This window comes from Triturus cristatus, chromosome 5_2, assembly GCF_964204655.1.
Source record: "Triturus cristatus chromosome 5_2, aTriCri1.1, whole genome shotgun sequence".
Taxonomy (NCBI): domain Eukaryota; kingdom Metazoa; phylum Chordata; class Amphibia; order Caudata; family Salamandridae; genus Triturus; species Triturus cristatus.
The window spans coordinates 752272760-752286952 of NC_140588.1; the positions used below are offsets into that span (position 1 = coordinate 752272760).

General features: G+C 46.7%; 1 protein-coding gene and 2 pseudogenes across 1 annotated transcript in view; 1 reads left to right on the forward strand and 2 right to left on the reverse strand.

The window, feature by feature from the left end:
• HTR2C (5-hydroxytryptamine receptor 2C) overlaps positions 1–14193 on the forward strand; it is a 3718710-nt gene that overhangs the window by 2961138 nt on the left and 743379 nt on the right. The gene's annotated exons all lie outside the window — the stretch shown is intronic.
• Positions 1806–3763, reverse strand: LOC146829221 (28S ribosomal RNA; annotated as a pseudogene).
• LOC146829222 (5.8S ribosomal RNA) lies at positions 4268–4413 on the reverse strand (annotated as a pseudogene).

A 14193-nucleotide genomic window follows, 5' to 3' on the forward strand; every position in this document is an offset into this window, starting at 1 on the left:
ATGATTACGCTTCACGGGATTCTGCAAGTTATGCCCACCTCTAGTTTCATTCCCTTCATAGAGTTTTGCAAGCCAGGACCTGGCCCTTACCTGGCCTTATTGTCACAGATCAGGCTTCCAGAATTCAAGACATCAACATAAGTTGCCTAGATGGCTACTTCAGAGAGGCCCAAGTTCTCTTGACCCAACAAAGGCTTGGTCTGGATGAGTATAGAACCCTACTTAATTTGCTTCAATTTTTCTGGGCAAAAATTAATGAAACCTACTTAAAGAACCTGGCCCTTATGACTAGAATACCGGTGGCTCGATAGCCTGTCATTCAGACAAACTGGACGTGTGTGATCTTCATTATCTGCATATATGTTCTGATAAATACAAGCATTTTATTGTTTCTTTCTCCAATAATAAGCATCACCTGTGATCTATGGAATCATTCCACCGCCTATGGTCTAATATAGTGCCTTGAAGGTACAGTATGCAGAATGTTTGGGGTAGAAATGCTTCCTATATAGAGAGATAAAAACACTAGTGTTGTGGCCGCTGTTAATTCAGGAAAGGTTTTTGCCAATTTCTGCTAATTTAACTCGGTATGTAATAGGGCCCTGCCTAAGTATACGAATTGGCATACTGCAAGTGATTTGATTTTAGGGACATGGCATGTATGCCAACTCACAGCCAAATGGGTTTATGGCTGCTTATCTGAATATTGTGATATATTGAAGAACATGAATCTCTTTCTGTATTTTGCAAGGGGAGAAAATAAATACAATTTTCAGCCATTGCCAACCAACATAGTTAAAAGCTTGTATTTCTGCAAGCTACATAGTAATTTCCTAAATTACATATTAACATGTCCGTAACATGTCCAAAATCCCAATGTTAATAGGTCTGCCAAGAAAGAGATGAAGTGAAAATCCACACTCCTCTAAGCAATATTTGAGCACATTACTTTTATTAAAACCTCTCAAATATGAAGCAAGCAATTTGCATGAAGATCAGCTCTTCTCTAGCCAAGTGAATTTTACGAGTTCAATGTATTGCCTCTTCTGAATAGTAAACATGTAAAGACACTCATAAAACAACAGTGCTGAATGGAAAAAAGAGAAAATACAAAAGTTTAAAGTGCTTTATGCCATGGGTGATATAGTATACCCCAAGAATCTCTACTCACCCTTCGTCCTTCCATTTCCTCATAATTAGAAGGCATGGGTATAATTTAAATTAAGACAGCTGGGCTGGTGACGTGATTCATTGACCGGGCACACCCATACTCATACATTGGCTGGCTTGGCCTTAAGAATGAAACATCACTGGTGACATTTTTACCAACACAAAGTTGACAAGCTAACTGGAGAACATCTTGAAACCTGGCAAACACTTGTGGGTGGGGAGCCACCCTGCCCTGGGTAGTAGCCTCTACCTGCTGGCTGGATCCACCAGCTTGCAAGGACCGGACCTCCTGTGGGGAGATTACAGGAGCTGCTGAGCCTGCAGGAGCCCCAGACTCCTCCCAGTCCGACGCCACCCTGACCCAGATAGGAAAGGTAGCCCTACCTGGCACCTGGAGCTAAGGCCTGTGGGGACCGTGCCTCCCAGGTGAAATACATGGCTTTGCCTGCCTCTCATGCGGGATTACAACCACTGTTTACCCCACATGAGCAAAAAACGCTTTCCTGGTATGACACCACCCTGTCCTGGATACTCCCAAGCCAAAGTTATGGCTTCAGCCGCCTCTACAGGGAGATTATGGGAGCTGTCCTGCTTGCTGTTATGGATCTGACTTGCTGACTTCCCATTCCTACATTGTTCCAACATGCCATCTTGGAAGCCTAGTGCAGATATGGGTACTGTCCTGCACAAGATATACATTATTTCTCTCAGAATTTCAAGGGCCAGTGAGAGTTCACCAGACACTGACAGAGCCGCAATGCTTTCCCAGGCTTGGACTACTCTCTTGGGGTGAAGCCTGTCCTTTACAAAGAAAAGAGAACTCTTCCCAGGCTTCGGCTGGCTTCTCCAGGATTATTTGTGTTAAGCCACTGGACACTGCTTATCTCCCCCACTCCAGGTTTGGGGATCTGAACCTGACATCCTTTTGATCAGCAAAGGGCAAAGATGCCATCACCCATCTCTTCTGAATGGCACTCGCCCATCTCTTAGGACAAACTGCCCATGTTCAACTACTGTTGCGATGGAACCCTTCTGCACTTCGACCTTCAAAGTTCTCATTTGAATATTTGCTACTACCACCAAGATCTGCACCTGTGGCAGCTCCACCCGGGACCTCACCCTGGGCATCTATATGCACTGCAGAGACCCACCTACTCATCGCAGCTTAGCCCCCTGGCTCTCAGCATCGGCAATATGGGCCTAATGCTCTAGCGGCATCCATTTTTAGGGCCAGTTAATTCAACACACTCCTTTGTGGATTCTGACTTCCATTGTCACCATTCTGTTATCCTAATCAACCAAGACCTTTTCTGGGGTCTGATGAGTGTTGGAATCCAGCACCTTAACCCAGCGTTTGGTTCATCCAACAACACTAGTTCTGCTAACCAAAGTGGCCCACTAGGTGTCCGAATTTCGATGCCTGGCTCCATACCGGGCTTCTTACACGTTTAAAGTTTGAGAATAGTTTGACATCGTTTAAGCCTCAAGACCTCTAATCATTCACTTTGCCAGATAAAACTGTGGTTTCTGAGCATGATCTACACTGATGGAAACTTTGTAGGCAACCTGCTACTATAAGGTTTGATTAGCCTTTCGCCCCTATACCCAGGCATGACAATCAATTTGCATCTCAGGACTTCAATGGTTCCCCACTTCTGGCTTCAGCCTGCCCAGACACAGTTTACCATCTTTCATGTACTGTCACACAAGTTCATGCTCCACCTCCCTGATAGAGTGGGGGAGACAGGATGATGGTGCACCCACCACGTGCAATGGAATCCCACCTCCACCAGCATGTGCCAGCCCTCACATTCATTGAACCACAGGGTTTCGATCGGCCTTCCAACTCACAAACATTTTAGACTCCTTGGTTCTTGTTTCAAGATGGCCAGGTGGGTAACCAACATCACTATAGACTCCTAGCACCCAGCATGGGCATCTCCGCCTGGCTGCAAGATGCAGCCAGAGCACATGAGCACAATCCAAGTCGACAGTGCTGGAAGTCCCGTACCCCTTCCGTACCACAGAACACCCCGAGAGGGGCCATTGCAGTTGCCAGGGAAAACCACAGAGACAGTTAATGTTCCTAGGCCCTGCAGACAAGAAGAAGCTGCTGCCAAGGGGGTTTTAACACTTTCCACTGGGGCGGGGAGCTACCTGCCACCCAAGAGCCTCCCCTGTGACCCGGAGCCCAGAGCACTGCAGCGCTACAGAGGAAATACGCTCTGTGGGGGGCTGAGTGTGTCCAGGTGACATTCCCATGTAGGAGATTCTCTTACAGTACTTTTTGGTTATTGGTCTTGTGTTGTGTCCCTATTTAGCCTCTTTGGGCTGCATTCCCAAGCAACCTGACTCCAAGAAGACCTGCTACTATCGTGCCGGAGGCTGCTAAATGCCTAACACCATACAAGGAATGAGCCGTGCCTTGGGCCCCTTCAGTTACGCTGAGGAATCGATCTTCTGTACGCCACATTTTCTGCCCCTCCTCCGGGTGAAGATTCAGTGCTGAGCTCTTTCCTCTTCACTCTCCATTACTGGGGAATCCTGGTTAGTTCCTTTTGCTCCTCTTAGTAATTTGCGTAAATGCAGCTGGTCACTATGTCTGATCTGAGGCTGTAGCTGGATGTCGTAGCGTGGGGGAGCCAGACCACTTCCATGAGTACCAGAAGGGAGAGACTCTCTTTCGCACAGTGAGTGCACAGGGTAGTCACAGCAGCAAACCATTTCCCAGATCGAAGACCAAAGCCTGCAGATACCAGCATGAAAACCAGCACCCATAGGCAGGCAGGGGACCTTCCCAGCCTTACCTGCAAAAGTGGGCTCCCAAGGCAGTGCACACGGGCAGCCATGGGCCACAGTAGACAGCTACGGGCAGCACACTTCCAGGAACCCTGGGATTCTCAAGCCCCAGGGCAGAATGGGCACCCATCAAGGCAGGGAAGGCCAGGTGCACCAGTGGCATACTTCTGCCATGGGACTGAGTAGGGCCCTGCGATGGGGAATCATGGATCTGACCTTGGAAGGATGAAGGGAGCAGAGTGCCCGGTGACAGCCCCAACCGTGGCCTAGGAAAGCCCAAAGGGGATTGACATTTAAGCTACCCTCAAACAGGCATAGCCCTGGGTAAATTCAAGGCCGCATTTGATGTGTCGATGATCAACGTGTCTTGAAATTCAAACTAATTCTCCCAGCTAGCTGTGTTCTTAATCGATGTGTGAGCTGAGTGATCCACCACCATGAGTCACAGACAGCATTTGCAGTGCTCACCTACCTGTAGGTGCAAGAAAGGCGGTAGGAAGTGAGCACCAGCCATCTACTACCTGCACAGTGAGACAGCCCAGCACCATCTCATGCTTCTACTCTGGATGTTGGCCTCCACAATTTAAAAAAGTGTTTCCAGGTACTCGTTCCATGAGCCCCACTCTGCCGTCACAGCAAGGAAGAGGCTCCTGCAGCAGCATAGGAAAGAAGCTCCACCACCATCTTTCCAGAACAGGTCCACACAAGTCTTCAAATGTCAGCTGGCCACGAGGGAACTGTCCACCAGGTACCTGGCAAAAAGAGAGTGTTGCCCCAACTGCACATCATGTATTCACCTCCTACCAGGGCTGATTGGTGCCAGTGCTTGACTCCTGCACAACAAGAGTCCCCAGCTTAGGTGGGCTGGGATCCCCCTTGCCCTGGTGGGAGGCGCTGAGAGAAAAAGACGCAACGCTGTCAAGCGGCTCACTCACATCTGGTACACAAGTAGAAGCTTGAGCGGCCTGTGGTAGCCTCTCCTCCCACCCCTCAAAGCAGTTCAGACTCACTTTGAGGGGCATGAAACACTGGTCGGCATTGTTAATGGCTGGAACTACGATGGTATCGGACTGTCTTTAATTAATGAAGACATTTCAAGAAAATACTTTTGGTTTGGTTCGTCTTGCACAAGTCCAAGATTTTCACCTCGAGCCACATAATATAAATACCCCTGGCAGTGCCTCTTAATCATGGCCCCAGTTCTGAAAACAACAACATGGAACCCAAGTCCTATTCCATTGTTCTTAGCTAAGTATTCAGGTGGCCAGCCTGCTTTGAGCACTTTAACTTTTTCAAAAACACTTCAGACCCTCAGGGTACTCAGTCAAAAGCATCAAGAGGGCACCGAGAGAAAGCAGCTGGGACAGGTAGTAGCTCACCTTGCAGTGGACCCTCAGCTTGATCCTAAGATCCACCTTTTTAACTAAAGCATCTTTAATATATGCTATGGCTTCTGGCACCAGACTTGCCCTACATTAAGGATTAATGAATTCCCATTACATGGCATCAAGAAAGTCCTGTATTTTTATTTTTTATCATTACCTCCTTGCCTCGTGAGTGGGTAATTTGCATGTCTTCTGCCTTCTTTGGATGTAGTAGCCGTTTCTCAGGTGCTCTATCTGGAATCAAACCCTTATTCCCCGTTACCCATGGTCACCATGGTAGACACAGAGAGTACCATCAAAAGTTGATAGCGCAGGTATCCCTATGCATCATCACCATCCCAGGTATGTGCGATCAGCCTGTGGTTATATATAGTCAACAAAGCAGCCAGGCGAGCCCAGATTGGTCTTGGTCTGATAAATGCGCATCCTGGGAGGGTGGCGCTCATCTGCACTTAGTTGGCACCCCACTGCACTTATTAACCCTAGAATTACCACAATTATCCAAGTAAAAGATGATGCAATCAAAGGAACCATTGCTGATTTAATGAGCCATTCATAGTTTCACTGTACCTCTCTGTGTGCCTATGCATGCTTGGCTGAATCTTTGACACAAGCTTATGCTACTGGCAAGATTGACCACAATAGTCGCAACTGCTGGATGGAAGGAAGACCAGTGTACCCATCGTGGACCCACCTTAACACACCTCCCGAGCCATTTTTGGGAATCCCCAATTGCCTGCAAGGGACTTGGAGGATAGGGCAGTTCCACAGGCATTGGCAGCCCCAGCATGCTCTATAACATCAGAACGGAGAGGCAGGCCAAGGAGCAGCCTGAGAAAAACACATGAATGCTGTGTCCCGGCTTTGTAGCAAGAGTCACCTCACAGAACAGTCGTTCTGAGCTGCTGCGGAAATGTATTGGGTGGAGACGGGCAACAGAGAGGAACGTAAGACCCGAACCAACAGGCAGCATCCAGGACGAGTGCTATCCAACCACATCCACTTTACAAGCCGCCAGTTTGCTTGGCCCTTGCTCTACTGAATTACCTTCACAAAAGGCAAATTTTGGAGTCGGACAGCTCATACGGTGTGGGAGCTCTTTGCTTGAAACAACAGGCATGGCTGGCCAAGCTGTTTATGCCTGAATGAACCAAGTGTGACTAAACAATCAAAGTACAGTGATGGCTAGACCTCTGTGAAAGCTCAGAACCTGTTAATTTTCTTGTCTTCGGTGTGTGGACCTTTTATTAATTAGTTGTTTTCGAAGTAAGTGGGAGCTAGCATCCCTTCCAATTATCATACCACATGAACAAATGTAGTCATGCAATAAAGCCAGGACTACTAGATGAAGTTAAAGAGTTTTATTACAAACTCAGAGTTAGAATAATATAGATGGGAGTCAGAAGCATATTATTATAAAAGTATAATATCACAAGAATAAATCCGAAACTCTTAATGAAATTCAGCCTAAACAATGAGAACCTCACCAAAAAACTCAGTGGTTGCTATACAAAATATGAGGAAGAGGATCTGAAAATTAAACTGCAAGGTTCAATCCTCCTGCCTAGTCATTACTAGATATGAAGAAATCTAAAGTCCTTCTCTTTCCTAAAATAGGAAAATCCTGATTTTTCAAGGGTAAGCAAGGAACAAGTGTCAACTTTATGGAGTCTTGCATGAAGTACTTCAAATTCATAAAATGTATAATATGAAGCCACACAGTGAGAGGAAAAGCAAAAAAGGTCTGCGCCTCATGAAATCACAAGGGTCTCTGCTCTTTAGCTAACAAAACAACACCTATTAACACACAAAGTGCTCAAGATGACCAGAGTCATCATCTCCAGTACATTTCCATTTTCTTTGGTAGAAATATGCCAACATTAAGCTCTTCTCTCACACCTTCCATTGGGTACATTCAATCGGCCTTAAGCATCCTCTGTCCTCCATGAGAACTCGTTTCCAACTTCGTTATCTATCTTCTTGCCAAAAGGCACCTCCCGTATCTTACTAGCGCTACAACTAAACAATGCTTTTTCACTATCTAATGAAGGCTTGTATCAGTACCTGCAGAGGACAGAACATGTAAGCAAAGCACTTCTCACCACACAGTGTAGATAGATTGTTCTTGGTTGATCCTGAAGAAGTGCCCGGATCCCCCTGACCACAGAGGCATGAAACATGTTGATCTCGAGAGTAGAGCTACATTACTAGACACCTTATAGGTAGTACCTTGCCACTCTCTACTCCCCTTTTAATCAGGCAGTCTACCTTTTGAATAAAATAATGGATAGGACAGGCTGACCTGTTTTAAATTCACTTCCACTTACATCTACACTACTATGCCCCTCACCCCCACTGCACCAACCGGCAGGAACAAAAGATCCCCGCCAAAGAGCCCCGGTTCGGGAGCCCGTCAGGGATTGCAGCGCCGCCCTGACGAGGGGCAAGCTCATATGATGAAGCATGACACCTAGCTTGCTGGGTGAGTGAGAGCTCTAGTTCCACCAAGGGGAACCCCCTATCCCCCTGCCTCTCCATATCCATTGTCACTTTTCATTAATCTGAGGAACACTGTACTTTGTTTGTTTACAACCTCAGAGCAGGCCAGCCATCGGCCTTGTGGCATCTAGAGAGAAAGACCAGATGGCAATGGGGTCCCTCATACCTTGTCCCTAATAATCTAGAGGAAGGGTACCAGCGTTTATTTGTAATACATACACATGGAGTGAAAGGGGGCTATCAGCGTGAACACATTCGGGCTTGGAGAGTTTAATGAGCCCTCATCGGGACTGCTAGATCAGCTTGGCTTTTGAGATCCCAGTACAGTGCTGAGTAAATCATCCCTGACTAGACCACCCTGCATTTGAATGTAGGCTTCGTATCTCCAGGCACCAAGACCCAGGGGAAATGCTCATTAGCAGGGCTTGAAGGGAGCTGAAGACTCATACCCCCGCAGCCCCACCCAGGCCCTGGTGGCACCCGGATGAAAATGACTGAACAATAAAGGGGTTCCAGGTACCCTATTCCTACTAATCTGGAGCAAGGTTACTCCTCTTTCTTGTAATCTGTGCACATCGAGTGACAGAGGGGGGACATTTGGAGAAAAAGCACCCTACCTCCTGAGTTCTGCCTGTGCTTGAAGTGTCAAATGAGCCCTCATTGGGACTTCCAGTTTAGCCAGACTATCACACCACACCATAGAAATGCATGGCATGTGACCAGATGTCTGGTACTCATAACGACCAGATGCACAGGCTCGAAGTGACCAGATGTGTGGACTTGAAGGAAGGCCATCAGATCAGGTTGTGACTTCTGAAAAAGGATTCCACTTGCCCATGGAGAGGACCTGGGTTTTCAGAGCCCCAGCTGTTTATTAGACAAGCGGTTATTGAGGGGCCTCATGGGGCTCGGATGCAGGGAATCTGATGCAGGGCCTGGTCAGAACATCTGATCCCTGGGCAAGCATGGGAAACCTCTCCGGGCCTGTGAACCCTGTCCGCACACTTTGAAAAACAGGGATCGGAGAAGGGAGCCCATGGCTGGGTGTTGTAACCTGGCGGGCTTGTCAGAGCTTCTGAACCCAGACAAGCAGGAGAGACTTCCCAGTTCCTGTCTTGGGCCCTTTGTGACAAAGTGCACTAGAGAAGGGATCCCAGAGGTGAGAGGTGAGAGCTTCCACCGTTGGGCCCACCAGGGCTCTGTAATTGGGCCCGATCAGAGCTTCTGACCTTAGATACGCAATGCAAACCTCCCCAGGTCTGCTGGACCCCGTACTGGGCATTTTGCAACATGGTGGGCAAGACAGGAGAGCCCAGGGCCAGTGCCAGGGTCAGGGCCAACTCTGCCCCAGGGCACAGTGCTTCTGAACCCAGACAAGCGTTAAGACCTCTGGATGCCTGCAGGACCCCACCCCGGGCACTTTCCAAAACAGCTGGCTGGAAAAGGGAGCACAAGGCAGGGTGATCCCAGGCAGCTGACCTGCCATGGCTCTGACTTGGGGCCTGGTTGGAGCTTCTGAACGCAGACAAGCAGGCACGACCTCCCAGTGCCTGCGGGACTCCGCCCCAAGCACTTTGCGACATGGCAGGCTAGAGAATGGAAGCTTTCGACCCCCCCGGGCCTCGTCTGGCCTGTGGGTCCCCTTCTCATGTTCCAAGTGGCATGGTGGGTCATGGAACAGAGCACAGGGACAGGGCCTTCCACCATTCCCCGGTCCTGCCGAGCTCTGACCTGAGGCCCAGTCAGAGCTTTTAAAACTGGGCAAGCAGGGGAGGCATCCCCAGGACTGCGGGTCCCCATCACAGGCACTTTCCAAAATGTTGCATCGAAAACATATCCCTGCTGTCATGAACCCAAGCCCACCACACACCGAGTGACAGAGCGGGTCATTTTGGAGACTGTATTCGGCGTCCTCAAGCTTTAAATGAGCCCTGAGTAGGACTTCCTTGGCATCTGGGGATAATGAACATTGTGTAACGTGCAGGAAATTACATGGTTTTCAAATAGTTTTTTATTTTACTACAAAGCATCACCAATGACGCTACACAGCATACTTTGCACCACCCATGTAGACATGGTAGAAGCCCCTAATTTCAATTATGCCCAGGCTTGATAATTAGTCTTTGTGAATTTTTCTTAGCGGTCAGTGGTACATGCAATTAACCTATTTATAGCTTAAAGCACAGTTTTGGAAACTGCACACTATAAATAACTGTTAAAAAAAGCATTTGTAGGGGAGCCTCTACAGGAATTGGCTGGGCTGTCAGGTTTTAAAGGGTGGCAACAGATAGGAATTGAGTACTTGGGAGACGTGTGGAGGCGGTACTTGCCCCGTACGCTTGAATACTTGCAAAAAGAGTACGATATGCATGATTTGCAGCGTTACCCCCATCTGTGGCTTTTGCATGCTCTGCGCTCACATATCCAGCAAGGGGTCTCCATTCCTGACTATTTCCTGCTGGAGGACTGGCTACTGATTGACCCCATTCAAGGGAAACTCACCTCAGCGATCTACTGCAAACTGCTCAACAACCTCCCGGATATGTTGGTTAGTCTTAAGGAGGCTTGGGTCAAAGACCTGGGGGATATGGATGATGAGGATTGGCAGGAGGCGCTTCAGGGTCCGAGAGAAGTGGCTATGCATGTTAGATTTCGATTGATACAGCTCAAGATCCTTCACCGCACATACTATCCTCGTACTCATCTATATTTGTGGGGTCGGGTTCCCTCTGCGCTGTGTGTCCGGGGATGCGGGGAGGAAGGGACCTTCATACACATATTATGGGAGTGTTCCAGGCTGTCCACATTCTGGCAGAGGGTCACAGGCATAATGTCAGAGGTGGTGGGAGAGCCTGTTCAACTAGAGCCAAAATGGCTGTTATTACTGGTGATGCAGATTGGTCCAGATACGTGGGTATATGGCTGGCCCTATCAGCAGGGGTGGCAAAGCTGGGGGGCACCCTGTCAGGTGGAGGAGTGGAAGCAAGATCTCGATTGGTGCCAGAGGGCCGAGGAGACTGTGTACAAAATTAGAGAGTGCACAAAGAAATGGGAGAGGGTTTGGATGCCATGGAGAAGGTATAGAGGGCTGGGGACAGTGGAATAGAGGCAAGCTGGGGGGCAATAGGCGGGCCTGCTCTGTCCATGAATTAGACATCATTGATTCTCTGTATAAGACAACTGATGTACTTATGATAGTGTTCTGAATGATGTAGTCTCTCGAGCTTTGTTAATAAAAGGATTTTTTTTTAAAAAGGATTTGTGATTACCTATAGCTGAATGAAAACATTAAAAAACAAGTGAATGGTCGATAAACAGATATGTTATGTTTGCCCACACTATTACCCACACAGGGACTAGTTCAAGAAGAAGTGGGGAAAGCAGAAGTACACTTTTAACCATCTGGGTATACCTTTGATGCACTTCAATTTTCTCTGTACTCAGGATTAGGGCCAGTCCATGACTGTTTACTTGGTACTAAGGTCTGTACCACCATAACACTCTCACAGGAACTGGCATTCTTGCAGGAATTAGTAGCCCATCATTTCAGTGCCTTTTTACTGTTTGTTGGCTATACAAGTTACCACCTTTAGCGTGTGCATGACATTTTCAGATTTTTCATTAGGTTCTGGTCCATTGTTGGTCATAAGTTCAGTTGGCAGTCCATGAGTCAGCAGGAGTTTTTCAAATTTAGGAATGACGGCAGCAACCATAATGGTGTCCAGAAATTCTAGTTTTAGATACCTGAAGCACTATTCTACAACCACTTGAAGTTCCCTCATATCAAAGGATGAGCAGAAATCCATCCTGACGTTACCCCTACATTGTGTCACTTCATGACTTGGTTTCAATGGATTTGGCTTCTCTGGTTAGTTAGGCTTGACACACAAGGCAGTTCTGTACCACTTCTTTCACTAGAGCATTCACCTCTGGAATTCACAATCATTCATGAATTTGTGCTATGGTCCATATCATAAAACTTTTTCATTGTGTGATAAGCTTATTGTCTTGAGTCAGGGTGCTGACAACAGGATAATATTACTTCCTCCAGAAACATCCCTTTGGCATTACAGAGACATTCTGGTGAATGTTGTTATATCCATGATTTTGGATTTATAGGAGGTCCAATGTTGTTTACTCTCTGCGGTTGTTTGTTAATCATTGTTATCCAATGCTTATGTGATCACTTGGAGAATACCAATCTAGTCCACTCTCTTTTTGCACTTTATCAAGGCTGAAGCCACCAGTACGTGTGTGTGGCCAGCTATACGTGCTTCTTGGTTGATTGTGCCTCTTGCTGTTCATTCGGATGAACAGGATTTAGGTGTCAAAGCAAGTAATTGGTGTGTCGTTTTGTTCCAACTTGGTGTCCTATTACCATCTTGAACTTTGAAGTTGCAGTAATTACTCCTCCACTAATGAGAGACACATTGGAAGTAACTCTTGGTAGAGAGGTAACAGTGGCTTTTAATTGATGATCTTTGCCAGCAACAATCCATTCTTGTTCAGGTGGAAGTGTTAGCAGACCCAGTGGATGGCAATGTCTTTCTTTTCACTCTGGGAAAACCATAGCTATAGGATATAGTAATCCTTGCTATTCTTTTTGAGAATCCACAATATGTAGAAGGCTGCACCAATGGAGATCAAAGTACCGCATAGTCATTTTCCTCTGTTGCAACCTCAGTCTTCTGAAATGCATCTGCTTGATTGGTGTTCATCTTCATTATTTGCCTTGCTTTAGGAGACTTTTGATTGGCTTAATGGTAATGGCAAGACTGAGAGGCAAGCTCCAGTAGTGATCCATCCCGTAAAACCAAACCGTTGGTATATAGTGCAGAGTGGAGTGGCACTTTCAATACTTGCAACTTTGCTGGTTTCCATCATCACTCATTGCACTAAGAAAACATACGAGAAGAACGGATAAGGGTTCTTCAAGAATGAATACTTTCCTATTATAGCAAGGTGCCTTCTTTCTTTGGTTAGAGGAGGGTTGCTTTTGTTGATAATGGTGAGATTCATGCCAAGTGTGGGCATAATTCAAGTTGAAATCACTGGCATTCAAGATATCTGGGAACACTGTCAGCACTTCTAGGTGGTTTGATTACTTCCTCCACGTCGACTCTGCAGTCCTCCTGAGGCCCAGTGTGTAAAGAATTAATTATGTACCTTGAGTTGGGCTAAAGGTTCAGCTTTTGCTATCCTGCATTGAAGCCTAACTTGTGGAACCACTATTCTTCTTCAATGTTGGGTGGAATGTCTTCAGTCATGGCAGTGATCAGTCTCTCATTACAGGTAATGGTATTATTGGGCAGGTGCTTGCCAACTGAGATCCTTATTTGGCCAATTATTTGATCTTTCACATGTCCACATTTAGAAACACCCATTGGGTGGGCACTTTGCCTGCCTCAATACTCTGACTCACTCCTGCTTTGTTATCTGTTTTACTCACAGTTTTGAAAAATAATGACTCCCTTCTGTGCTGCAAGGCCATTTGCGTAATGATGGGGTCAGATCATTGGAGGACTTCATTCCTCCTGAGGTACCCCGGATCTTGAAGTAGCCGCCTATATTTTTTAATGAGGTTGTTAAGGTGGAATTGGTTGACAGAACATTCAAAATGGTTCAACTGAAGGTCTTCTGCAATAGAGCAGCTGATTGAAAATGGTGCTCACCTGGAGATTTACATGACGTATGGGACTACAGAATCATTCTTTCAATGGCCACTTTCCATGCCCTCAATGTGCACTTCTTCATTCCTTTCAGCACTGGCCTGGGCTTAGAGCTGTTGGAATGGATCAAGAATCAATACATTGAACATGGCAACCTGGTTTATCATGGTAGTGAACTATAGGGCATGGATTACACTTGGTAGTTTGGGCAGGATTGCTTGTTTCCTTCCGGCATCGTACCAGTTGCGTTATGTGGACTACCACTTCACACACACAATCGTTATTGTTGTCTCTGACCTTGCAGACTCCTGCAAATTTATTCAGTTTTGCACATGCTTAGAATCTGTCCCATACCTTAGTACTCAAGTGGATGGGATGTTACACCAATACAGCTCCTGCAGCTTCCTAGGTTCACCAGAGTGGCATACATAAGCAATATTGTTGATGTATCGCTCCAGTCTGATATCTCATTGGCCTGTTTTAGATTATCTTTTTCATGTATAACACAATGAACCTGGCCTTGATTTCCCCATTATGTGCCTAAGCTTAAGCTACACCTTGCCCTAACAAACCCATAGCAAGTCTATTTATACCTGGATCTTTCATAAACTGTCTCCTCATTTGTTCTCATCTGTGTCACAACAGAATGTGCATTTACACTTCCTCTTTCA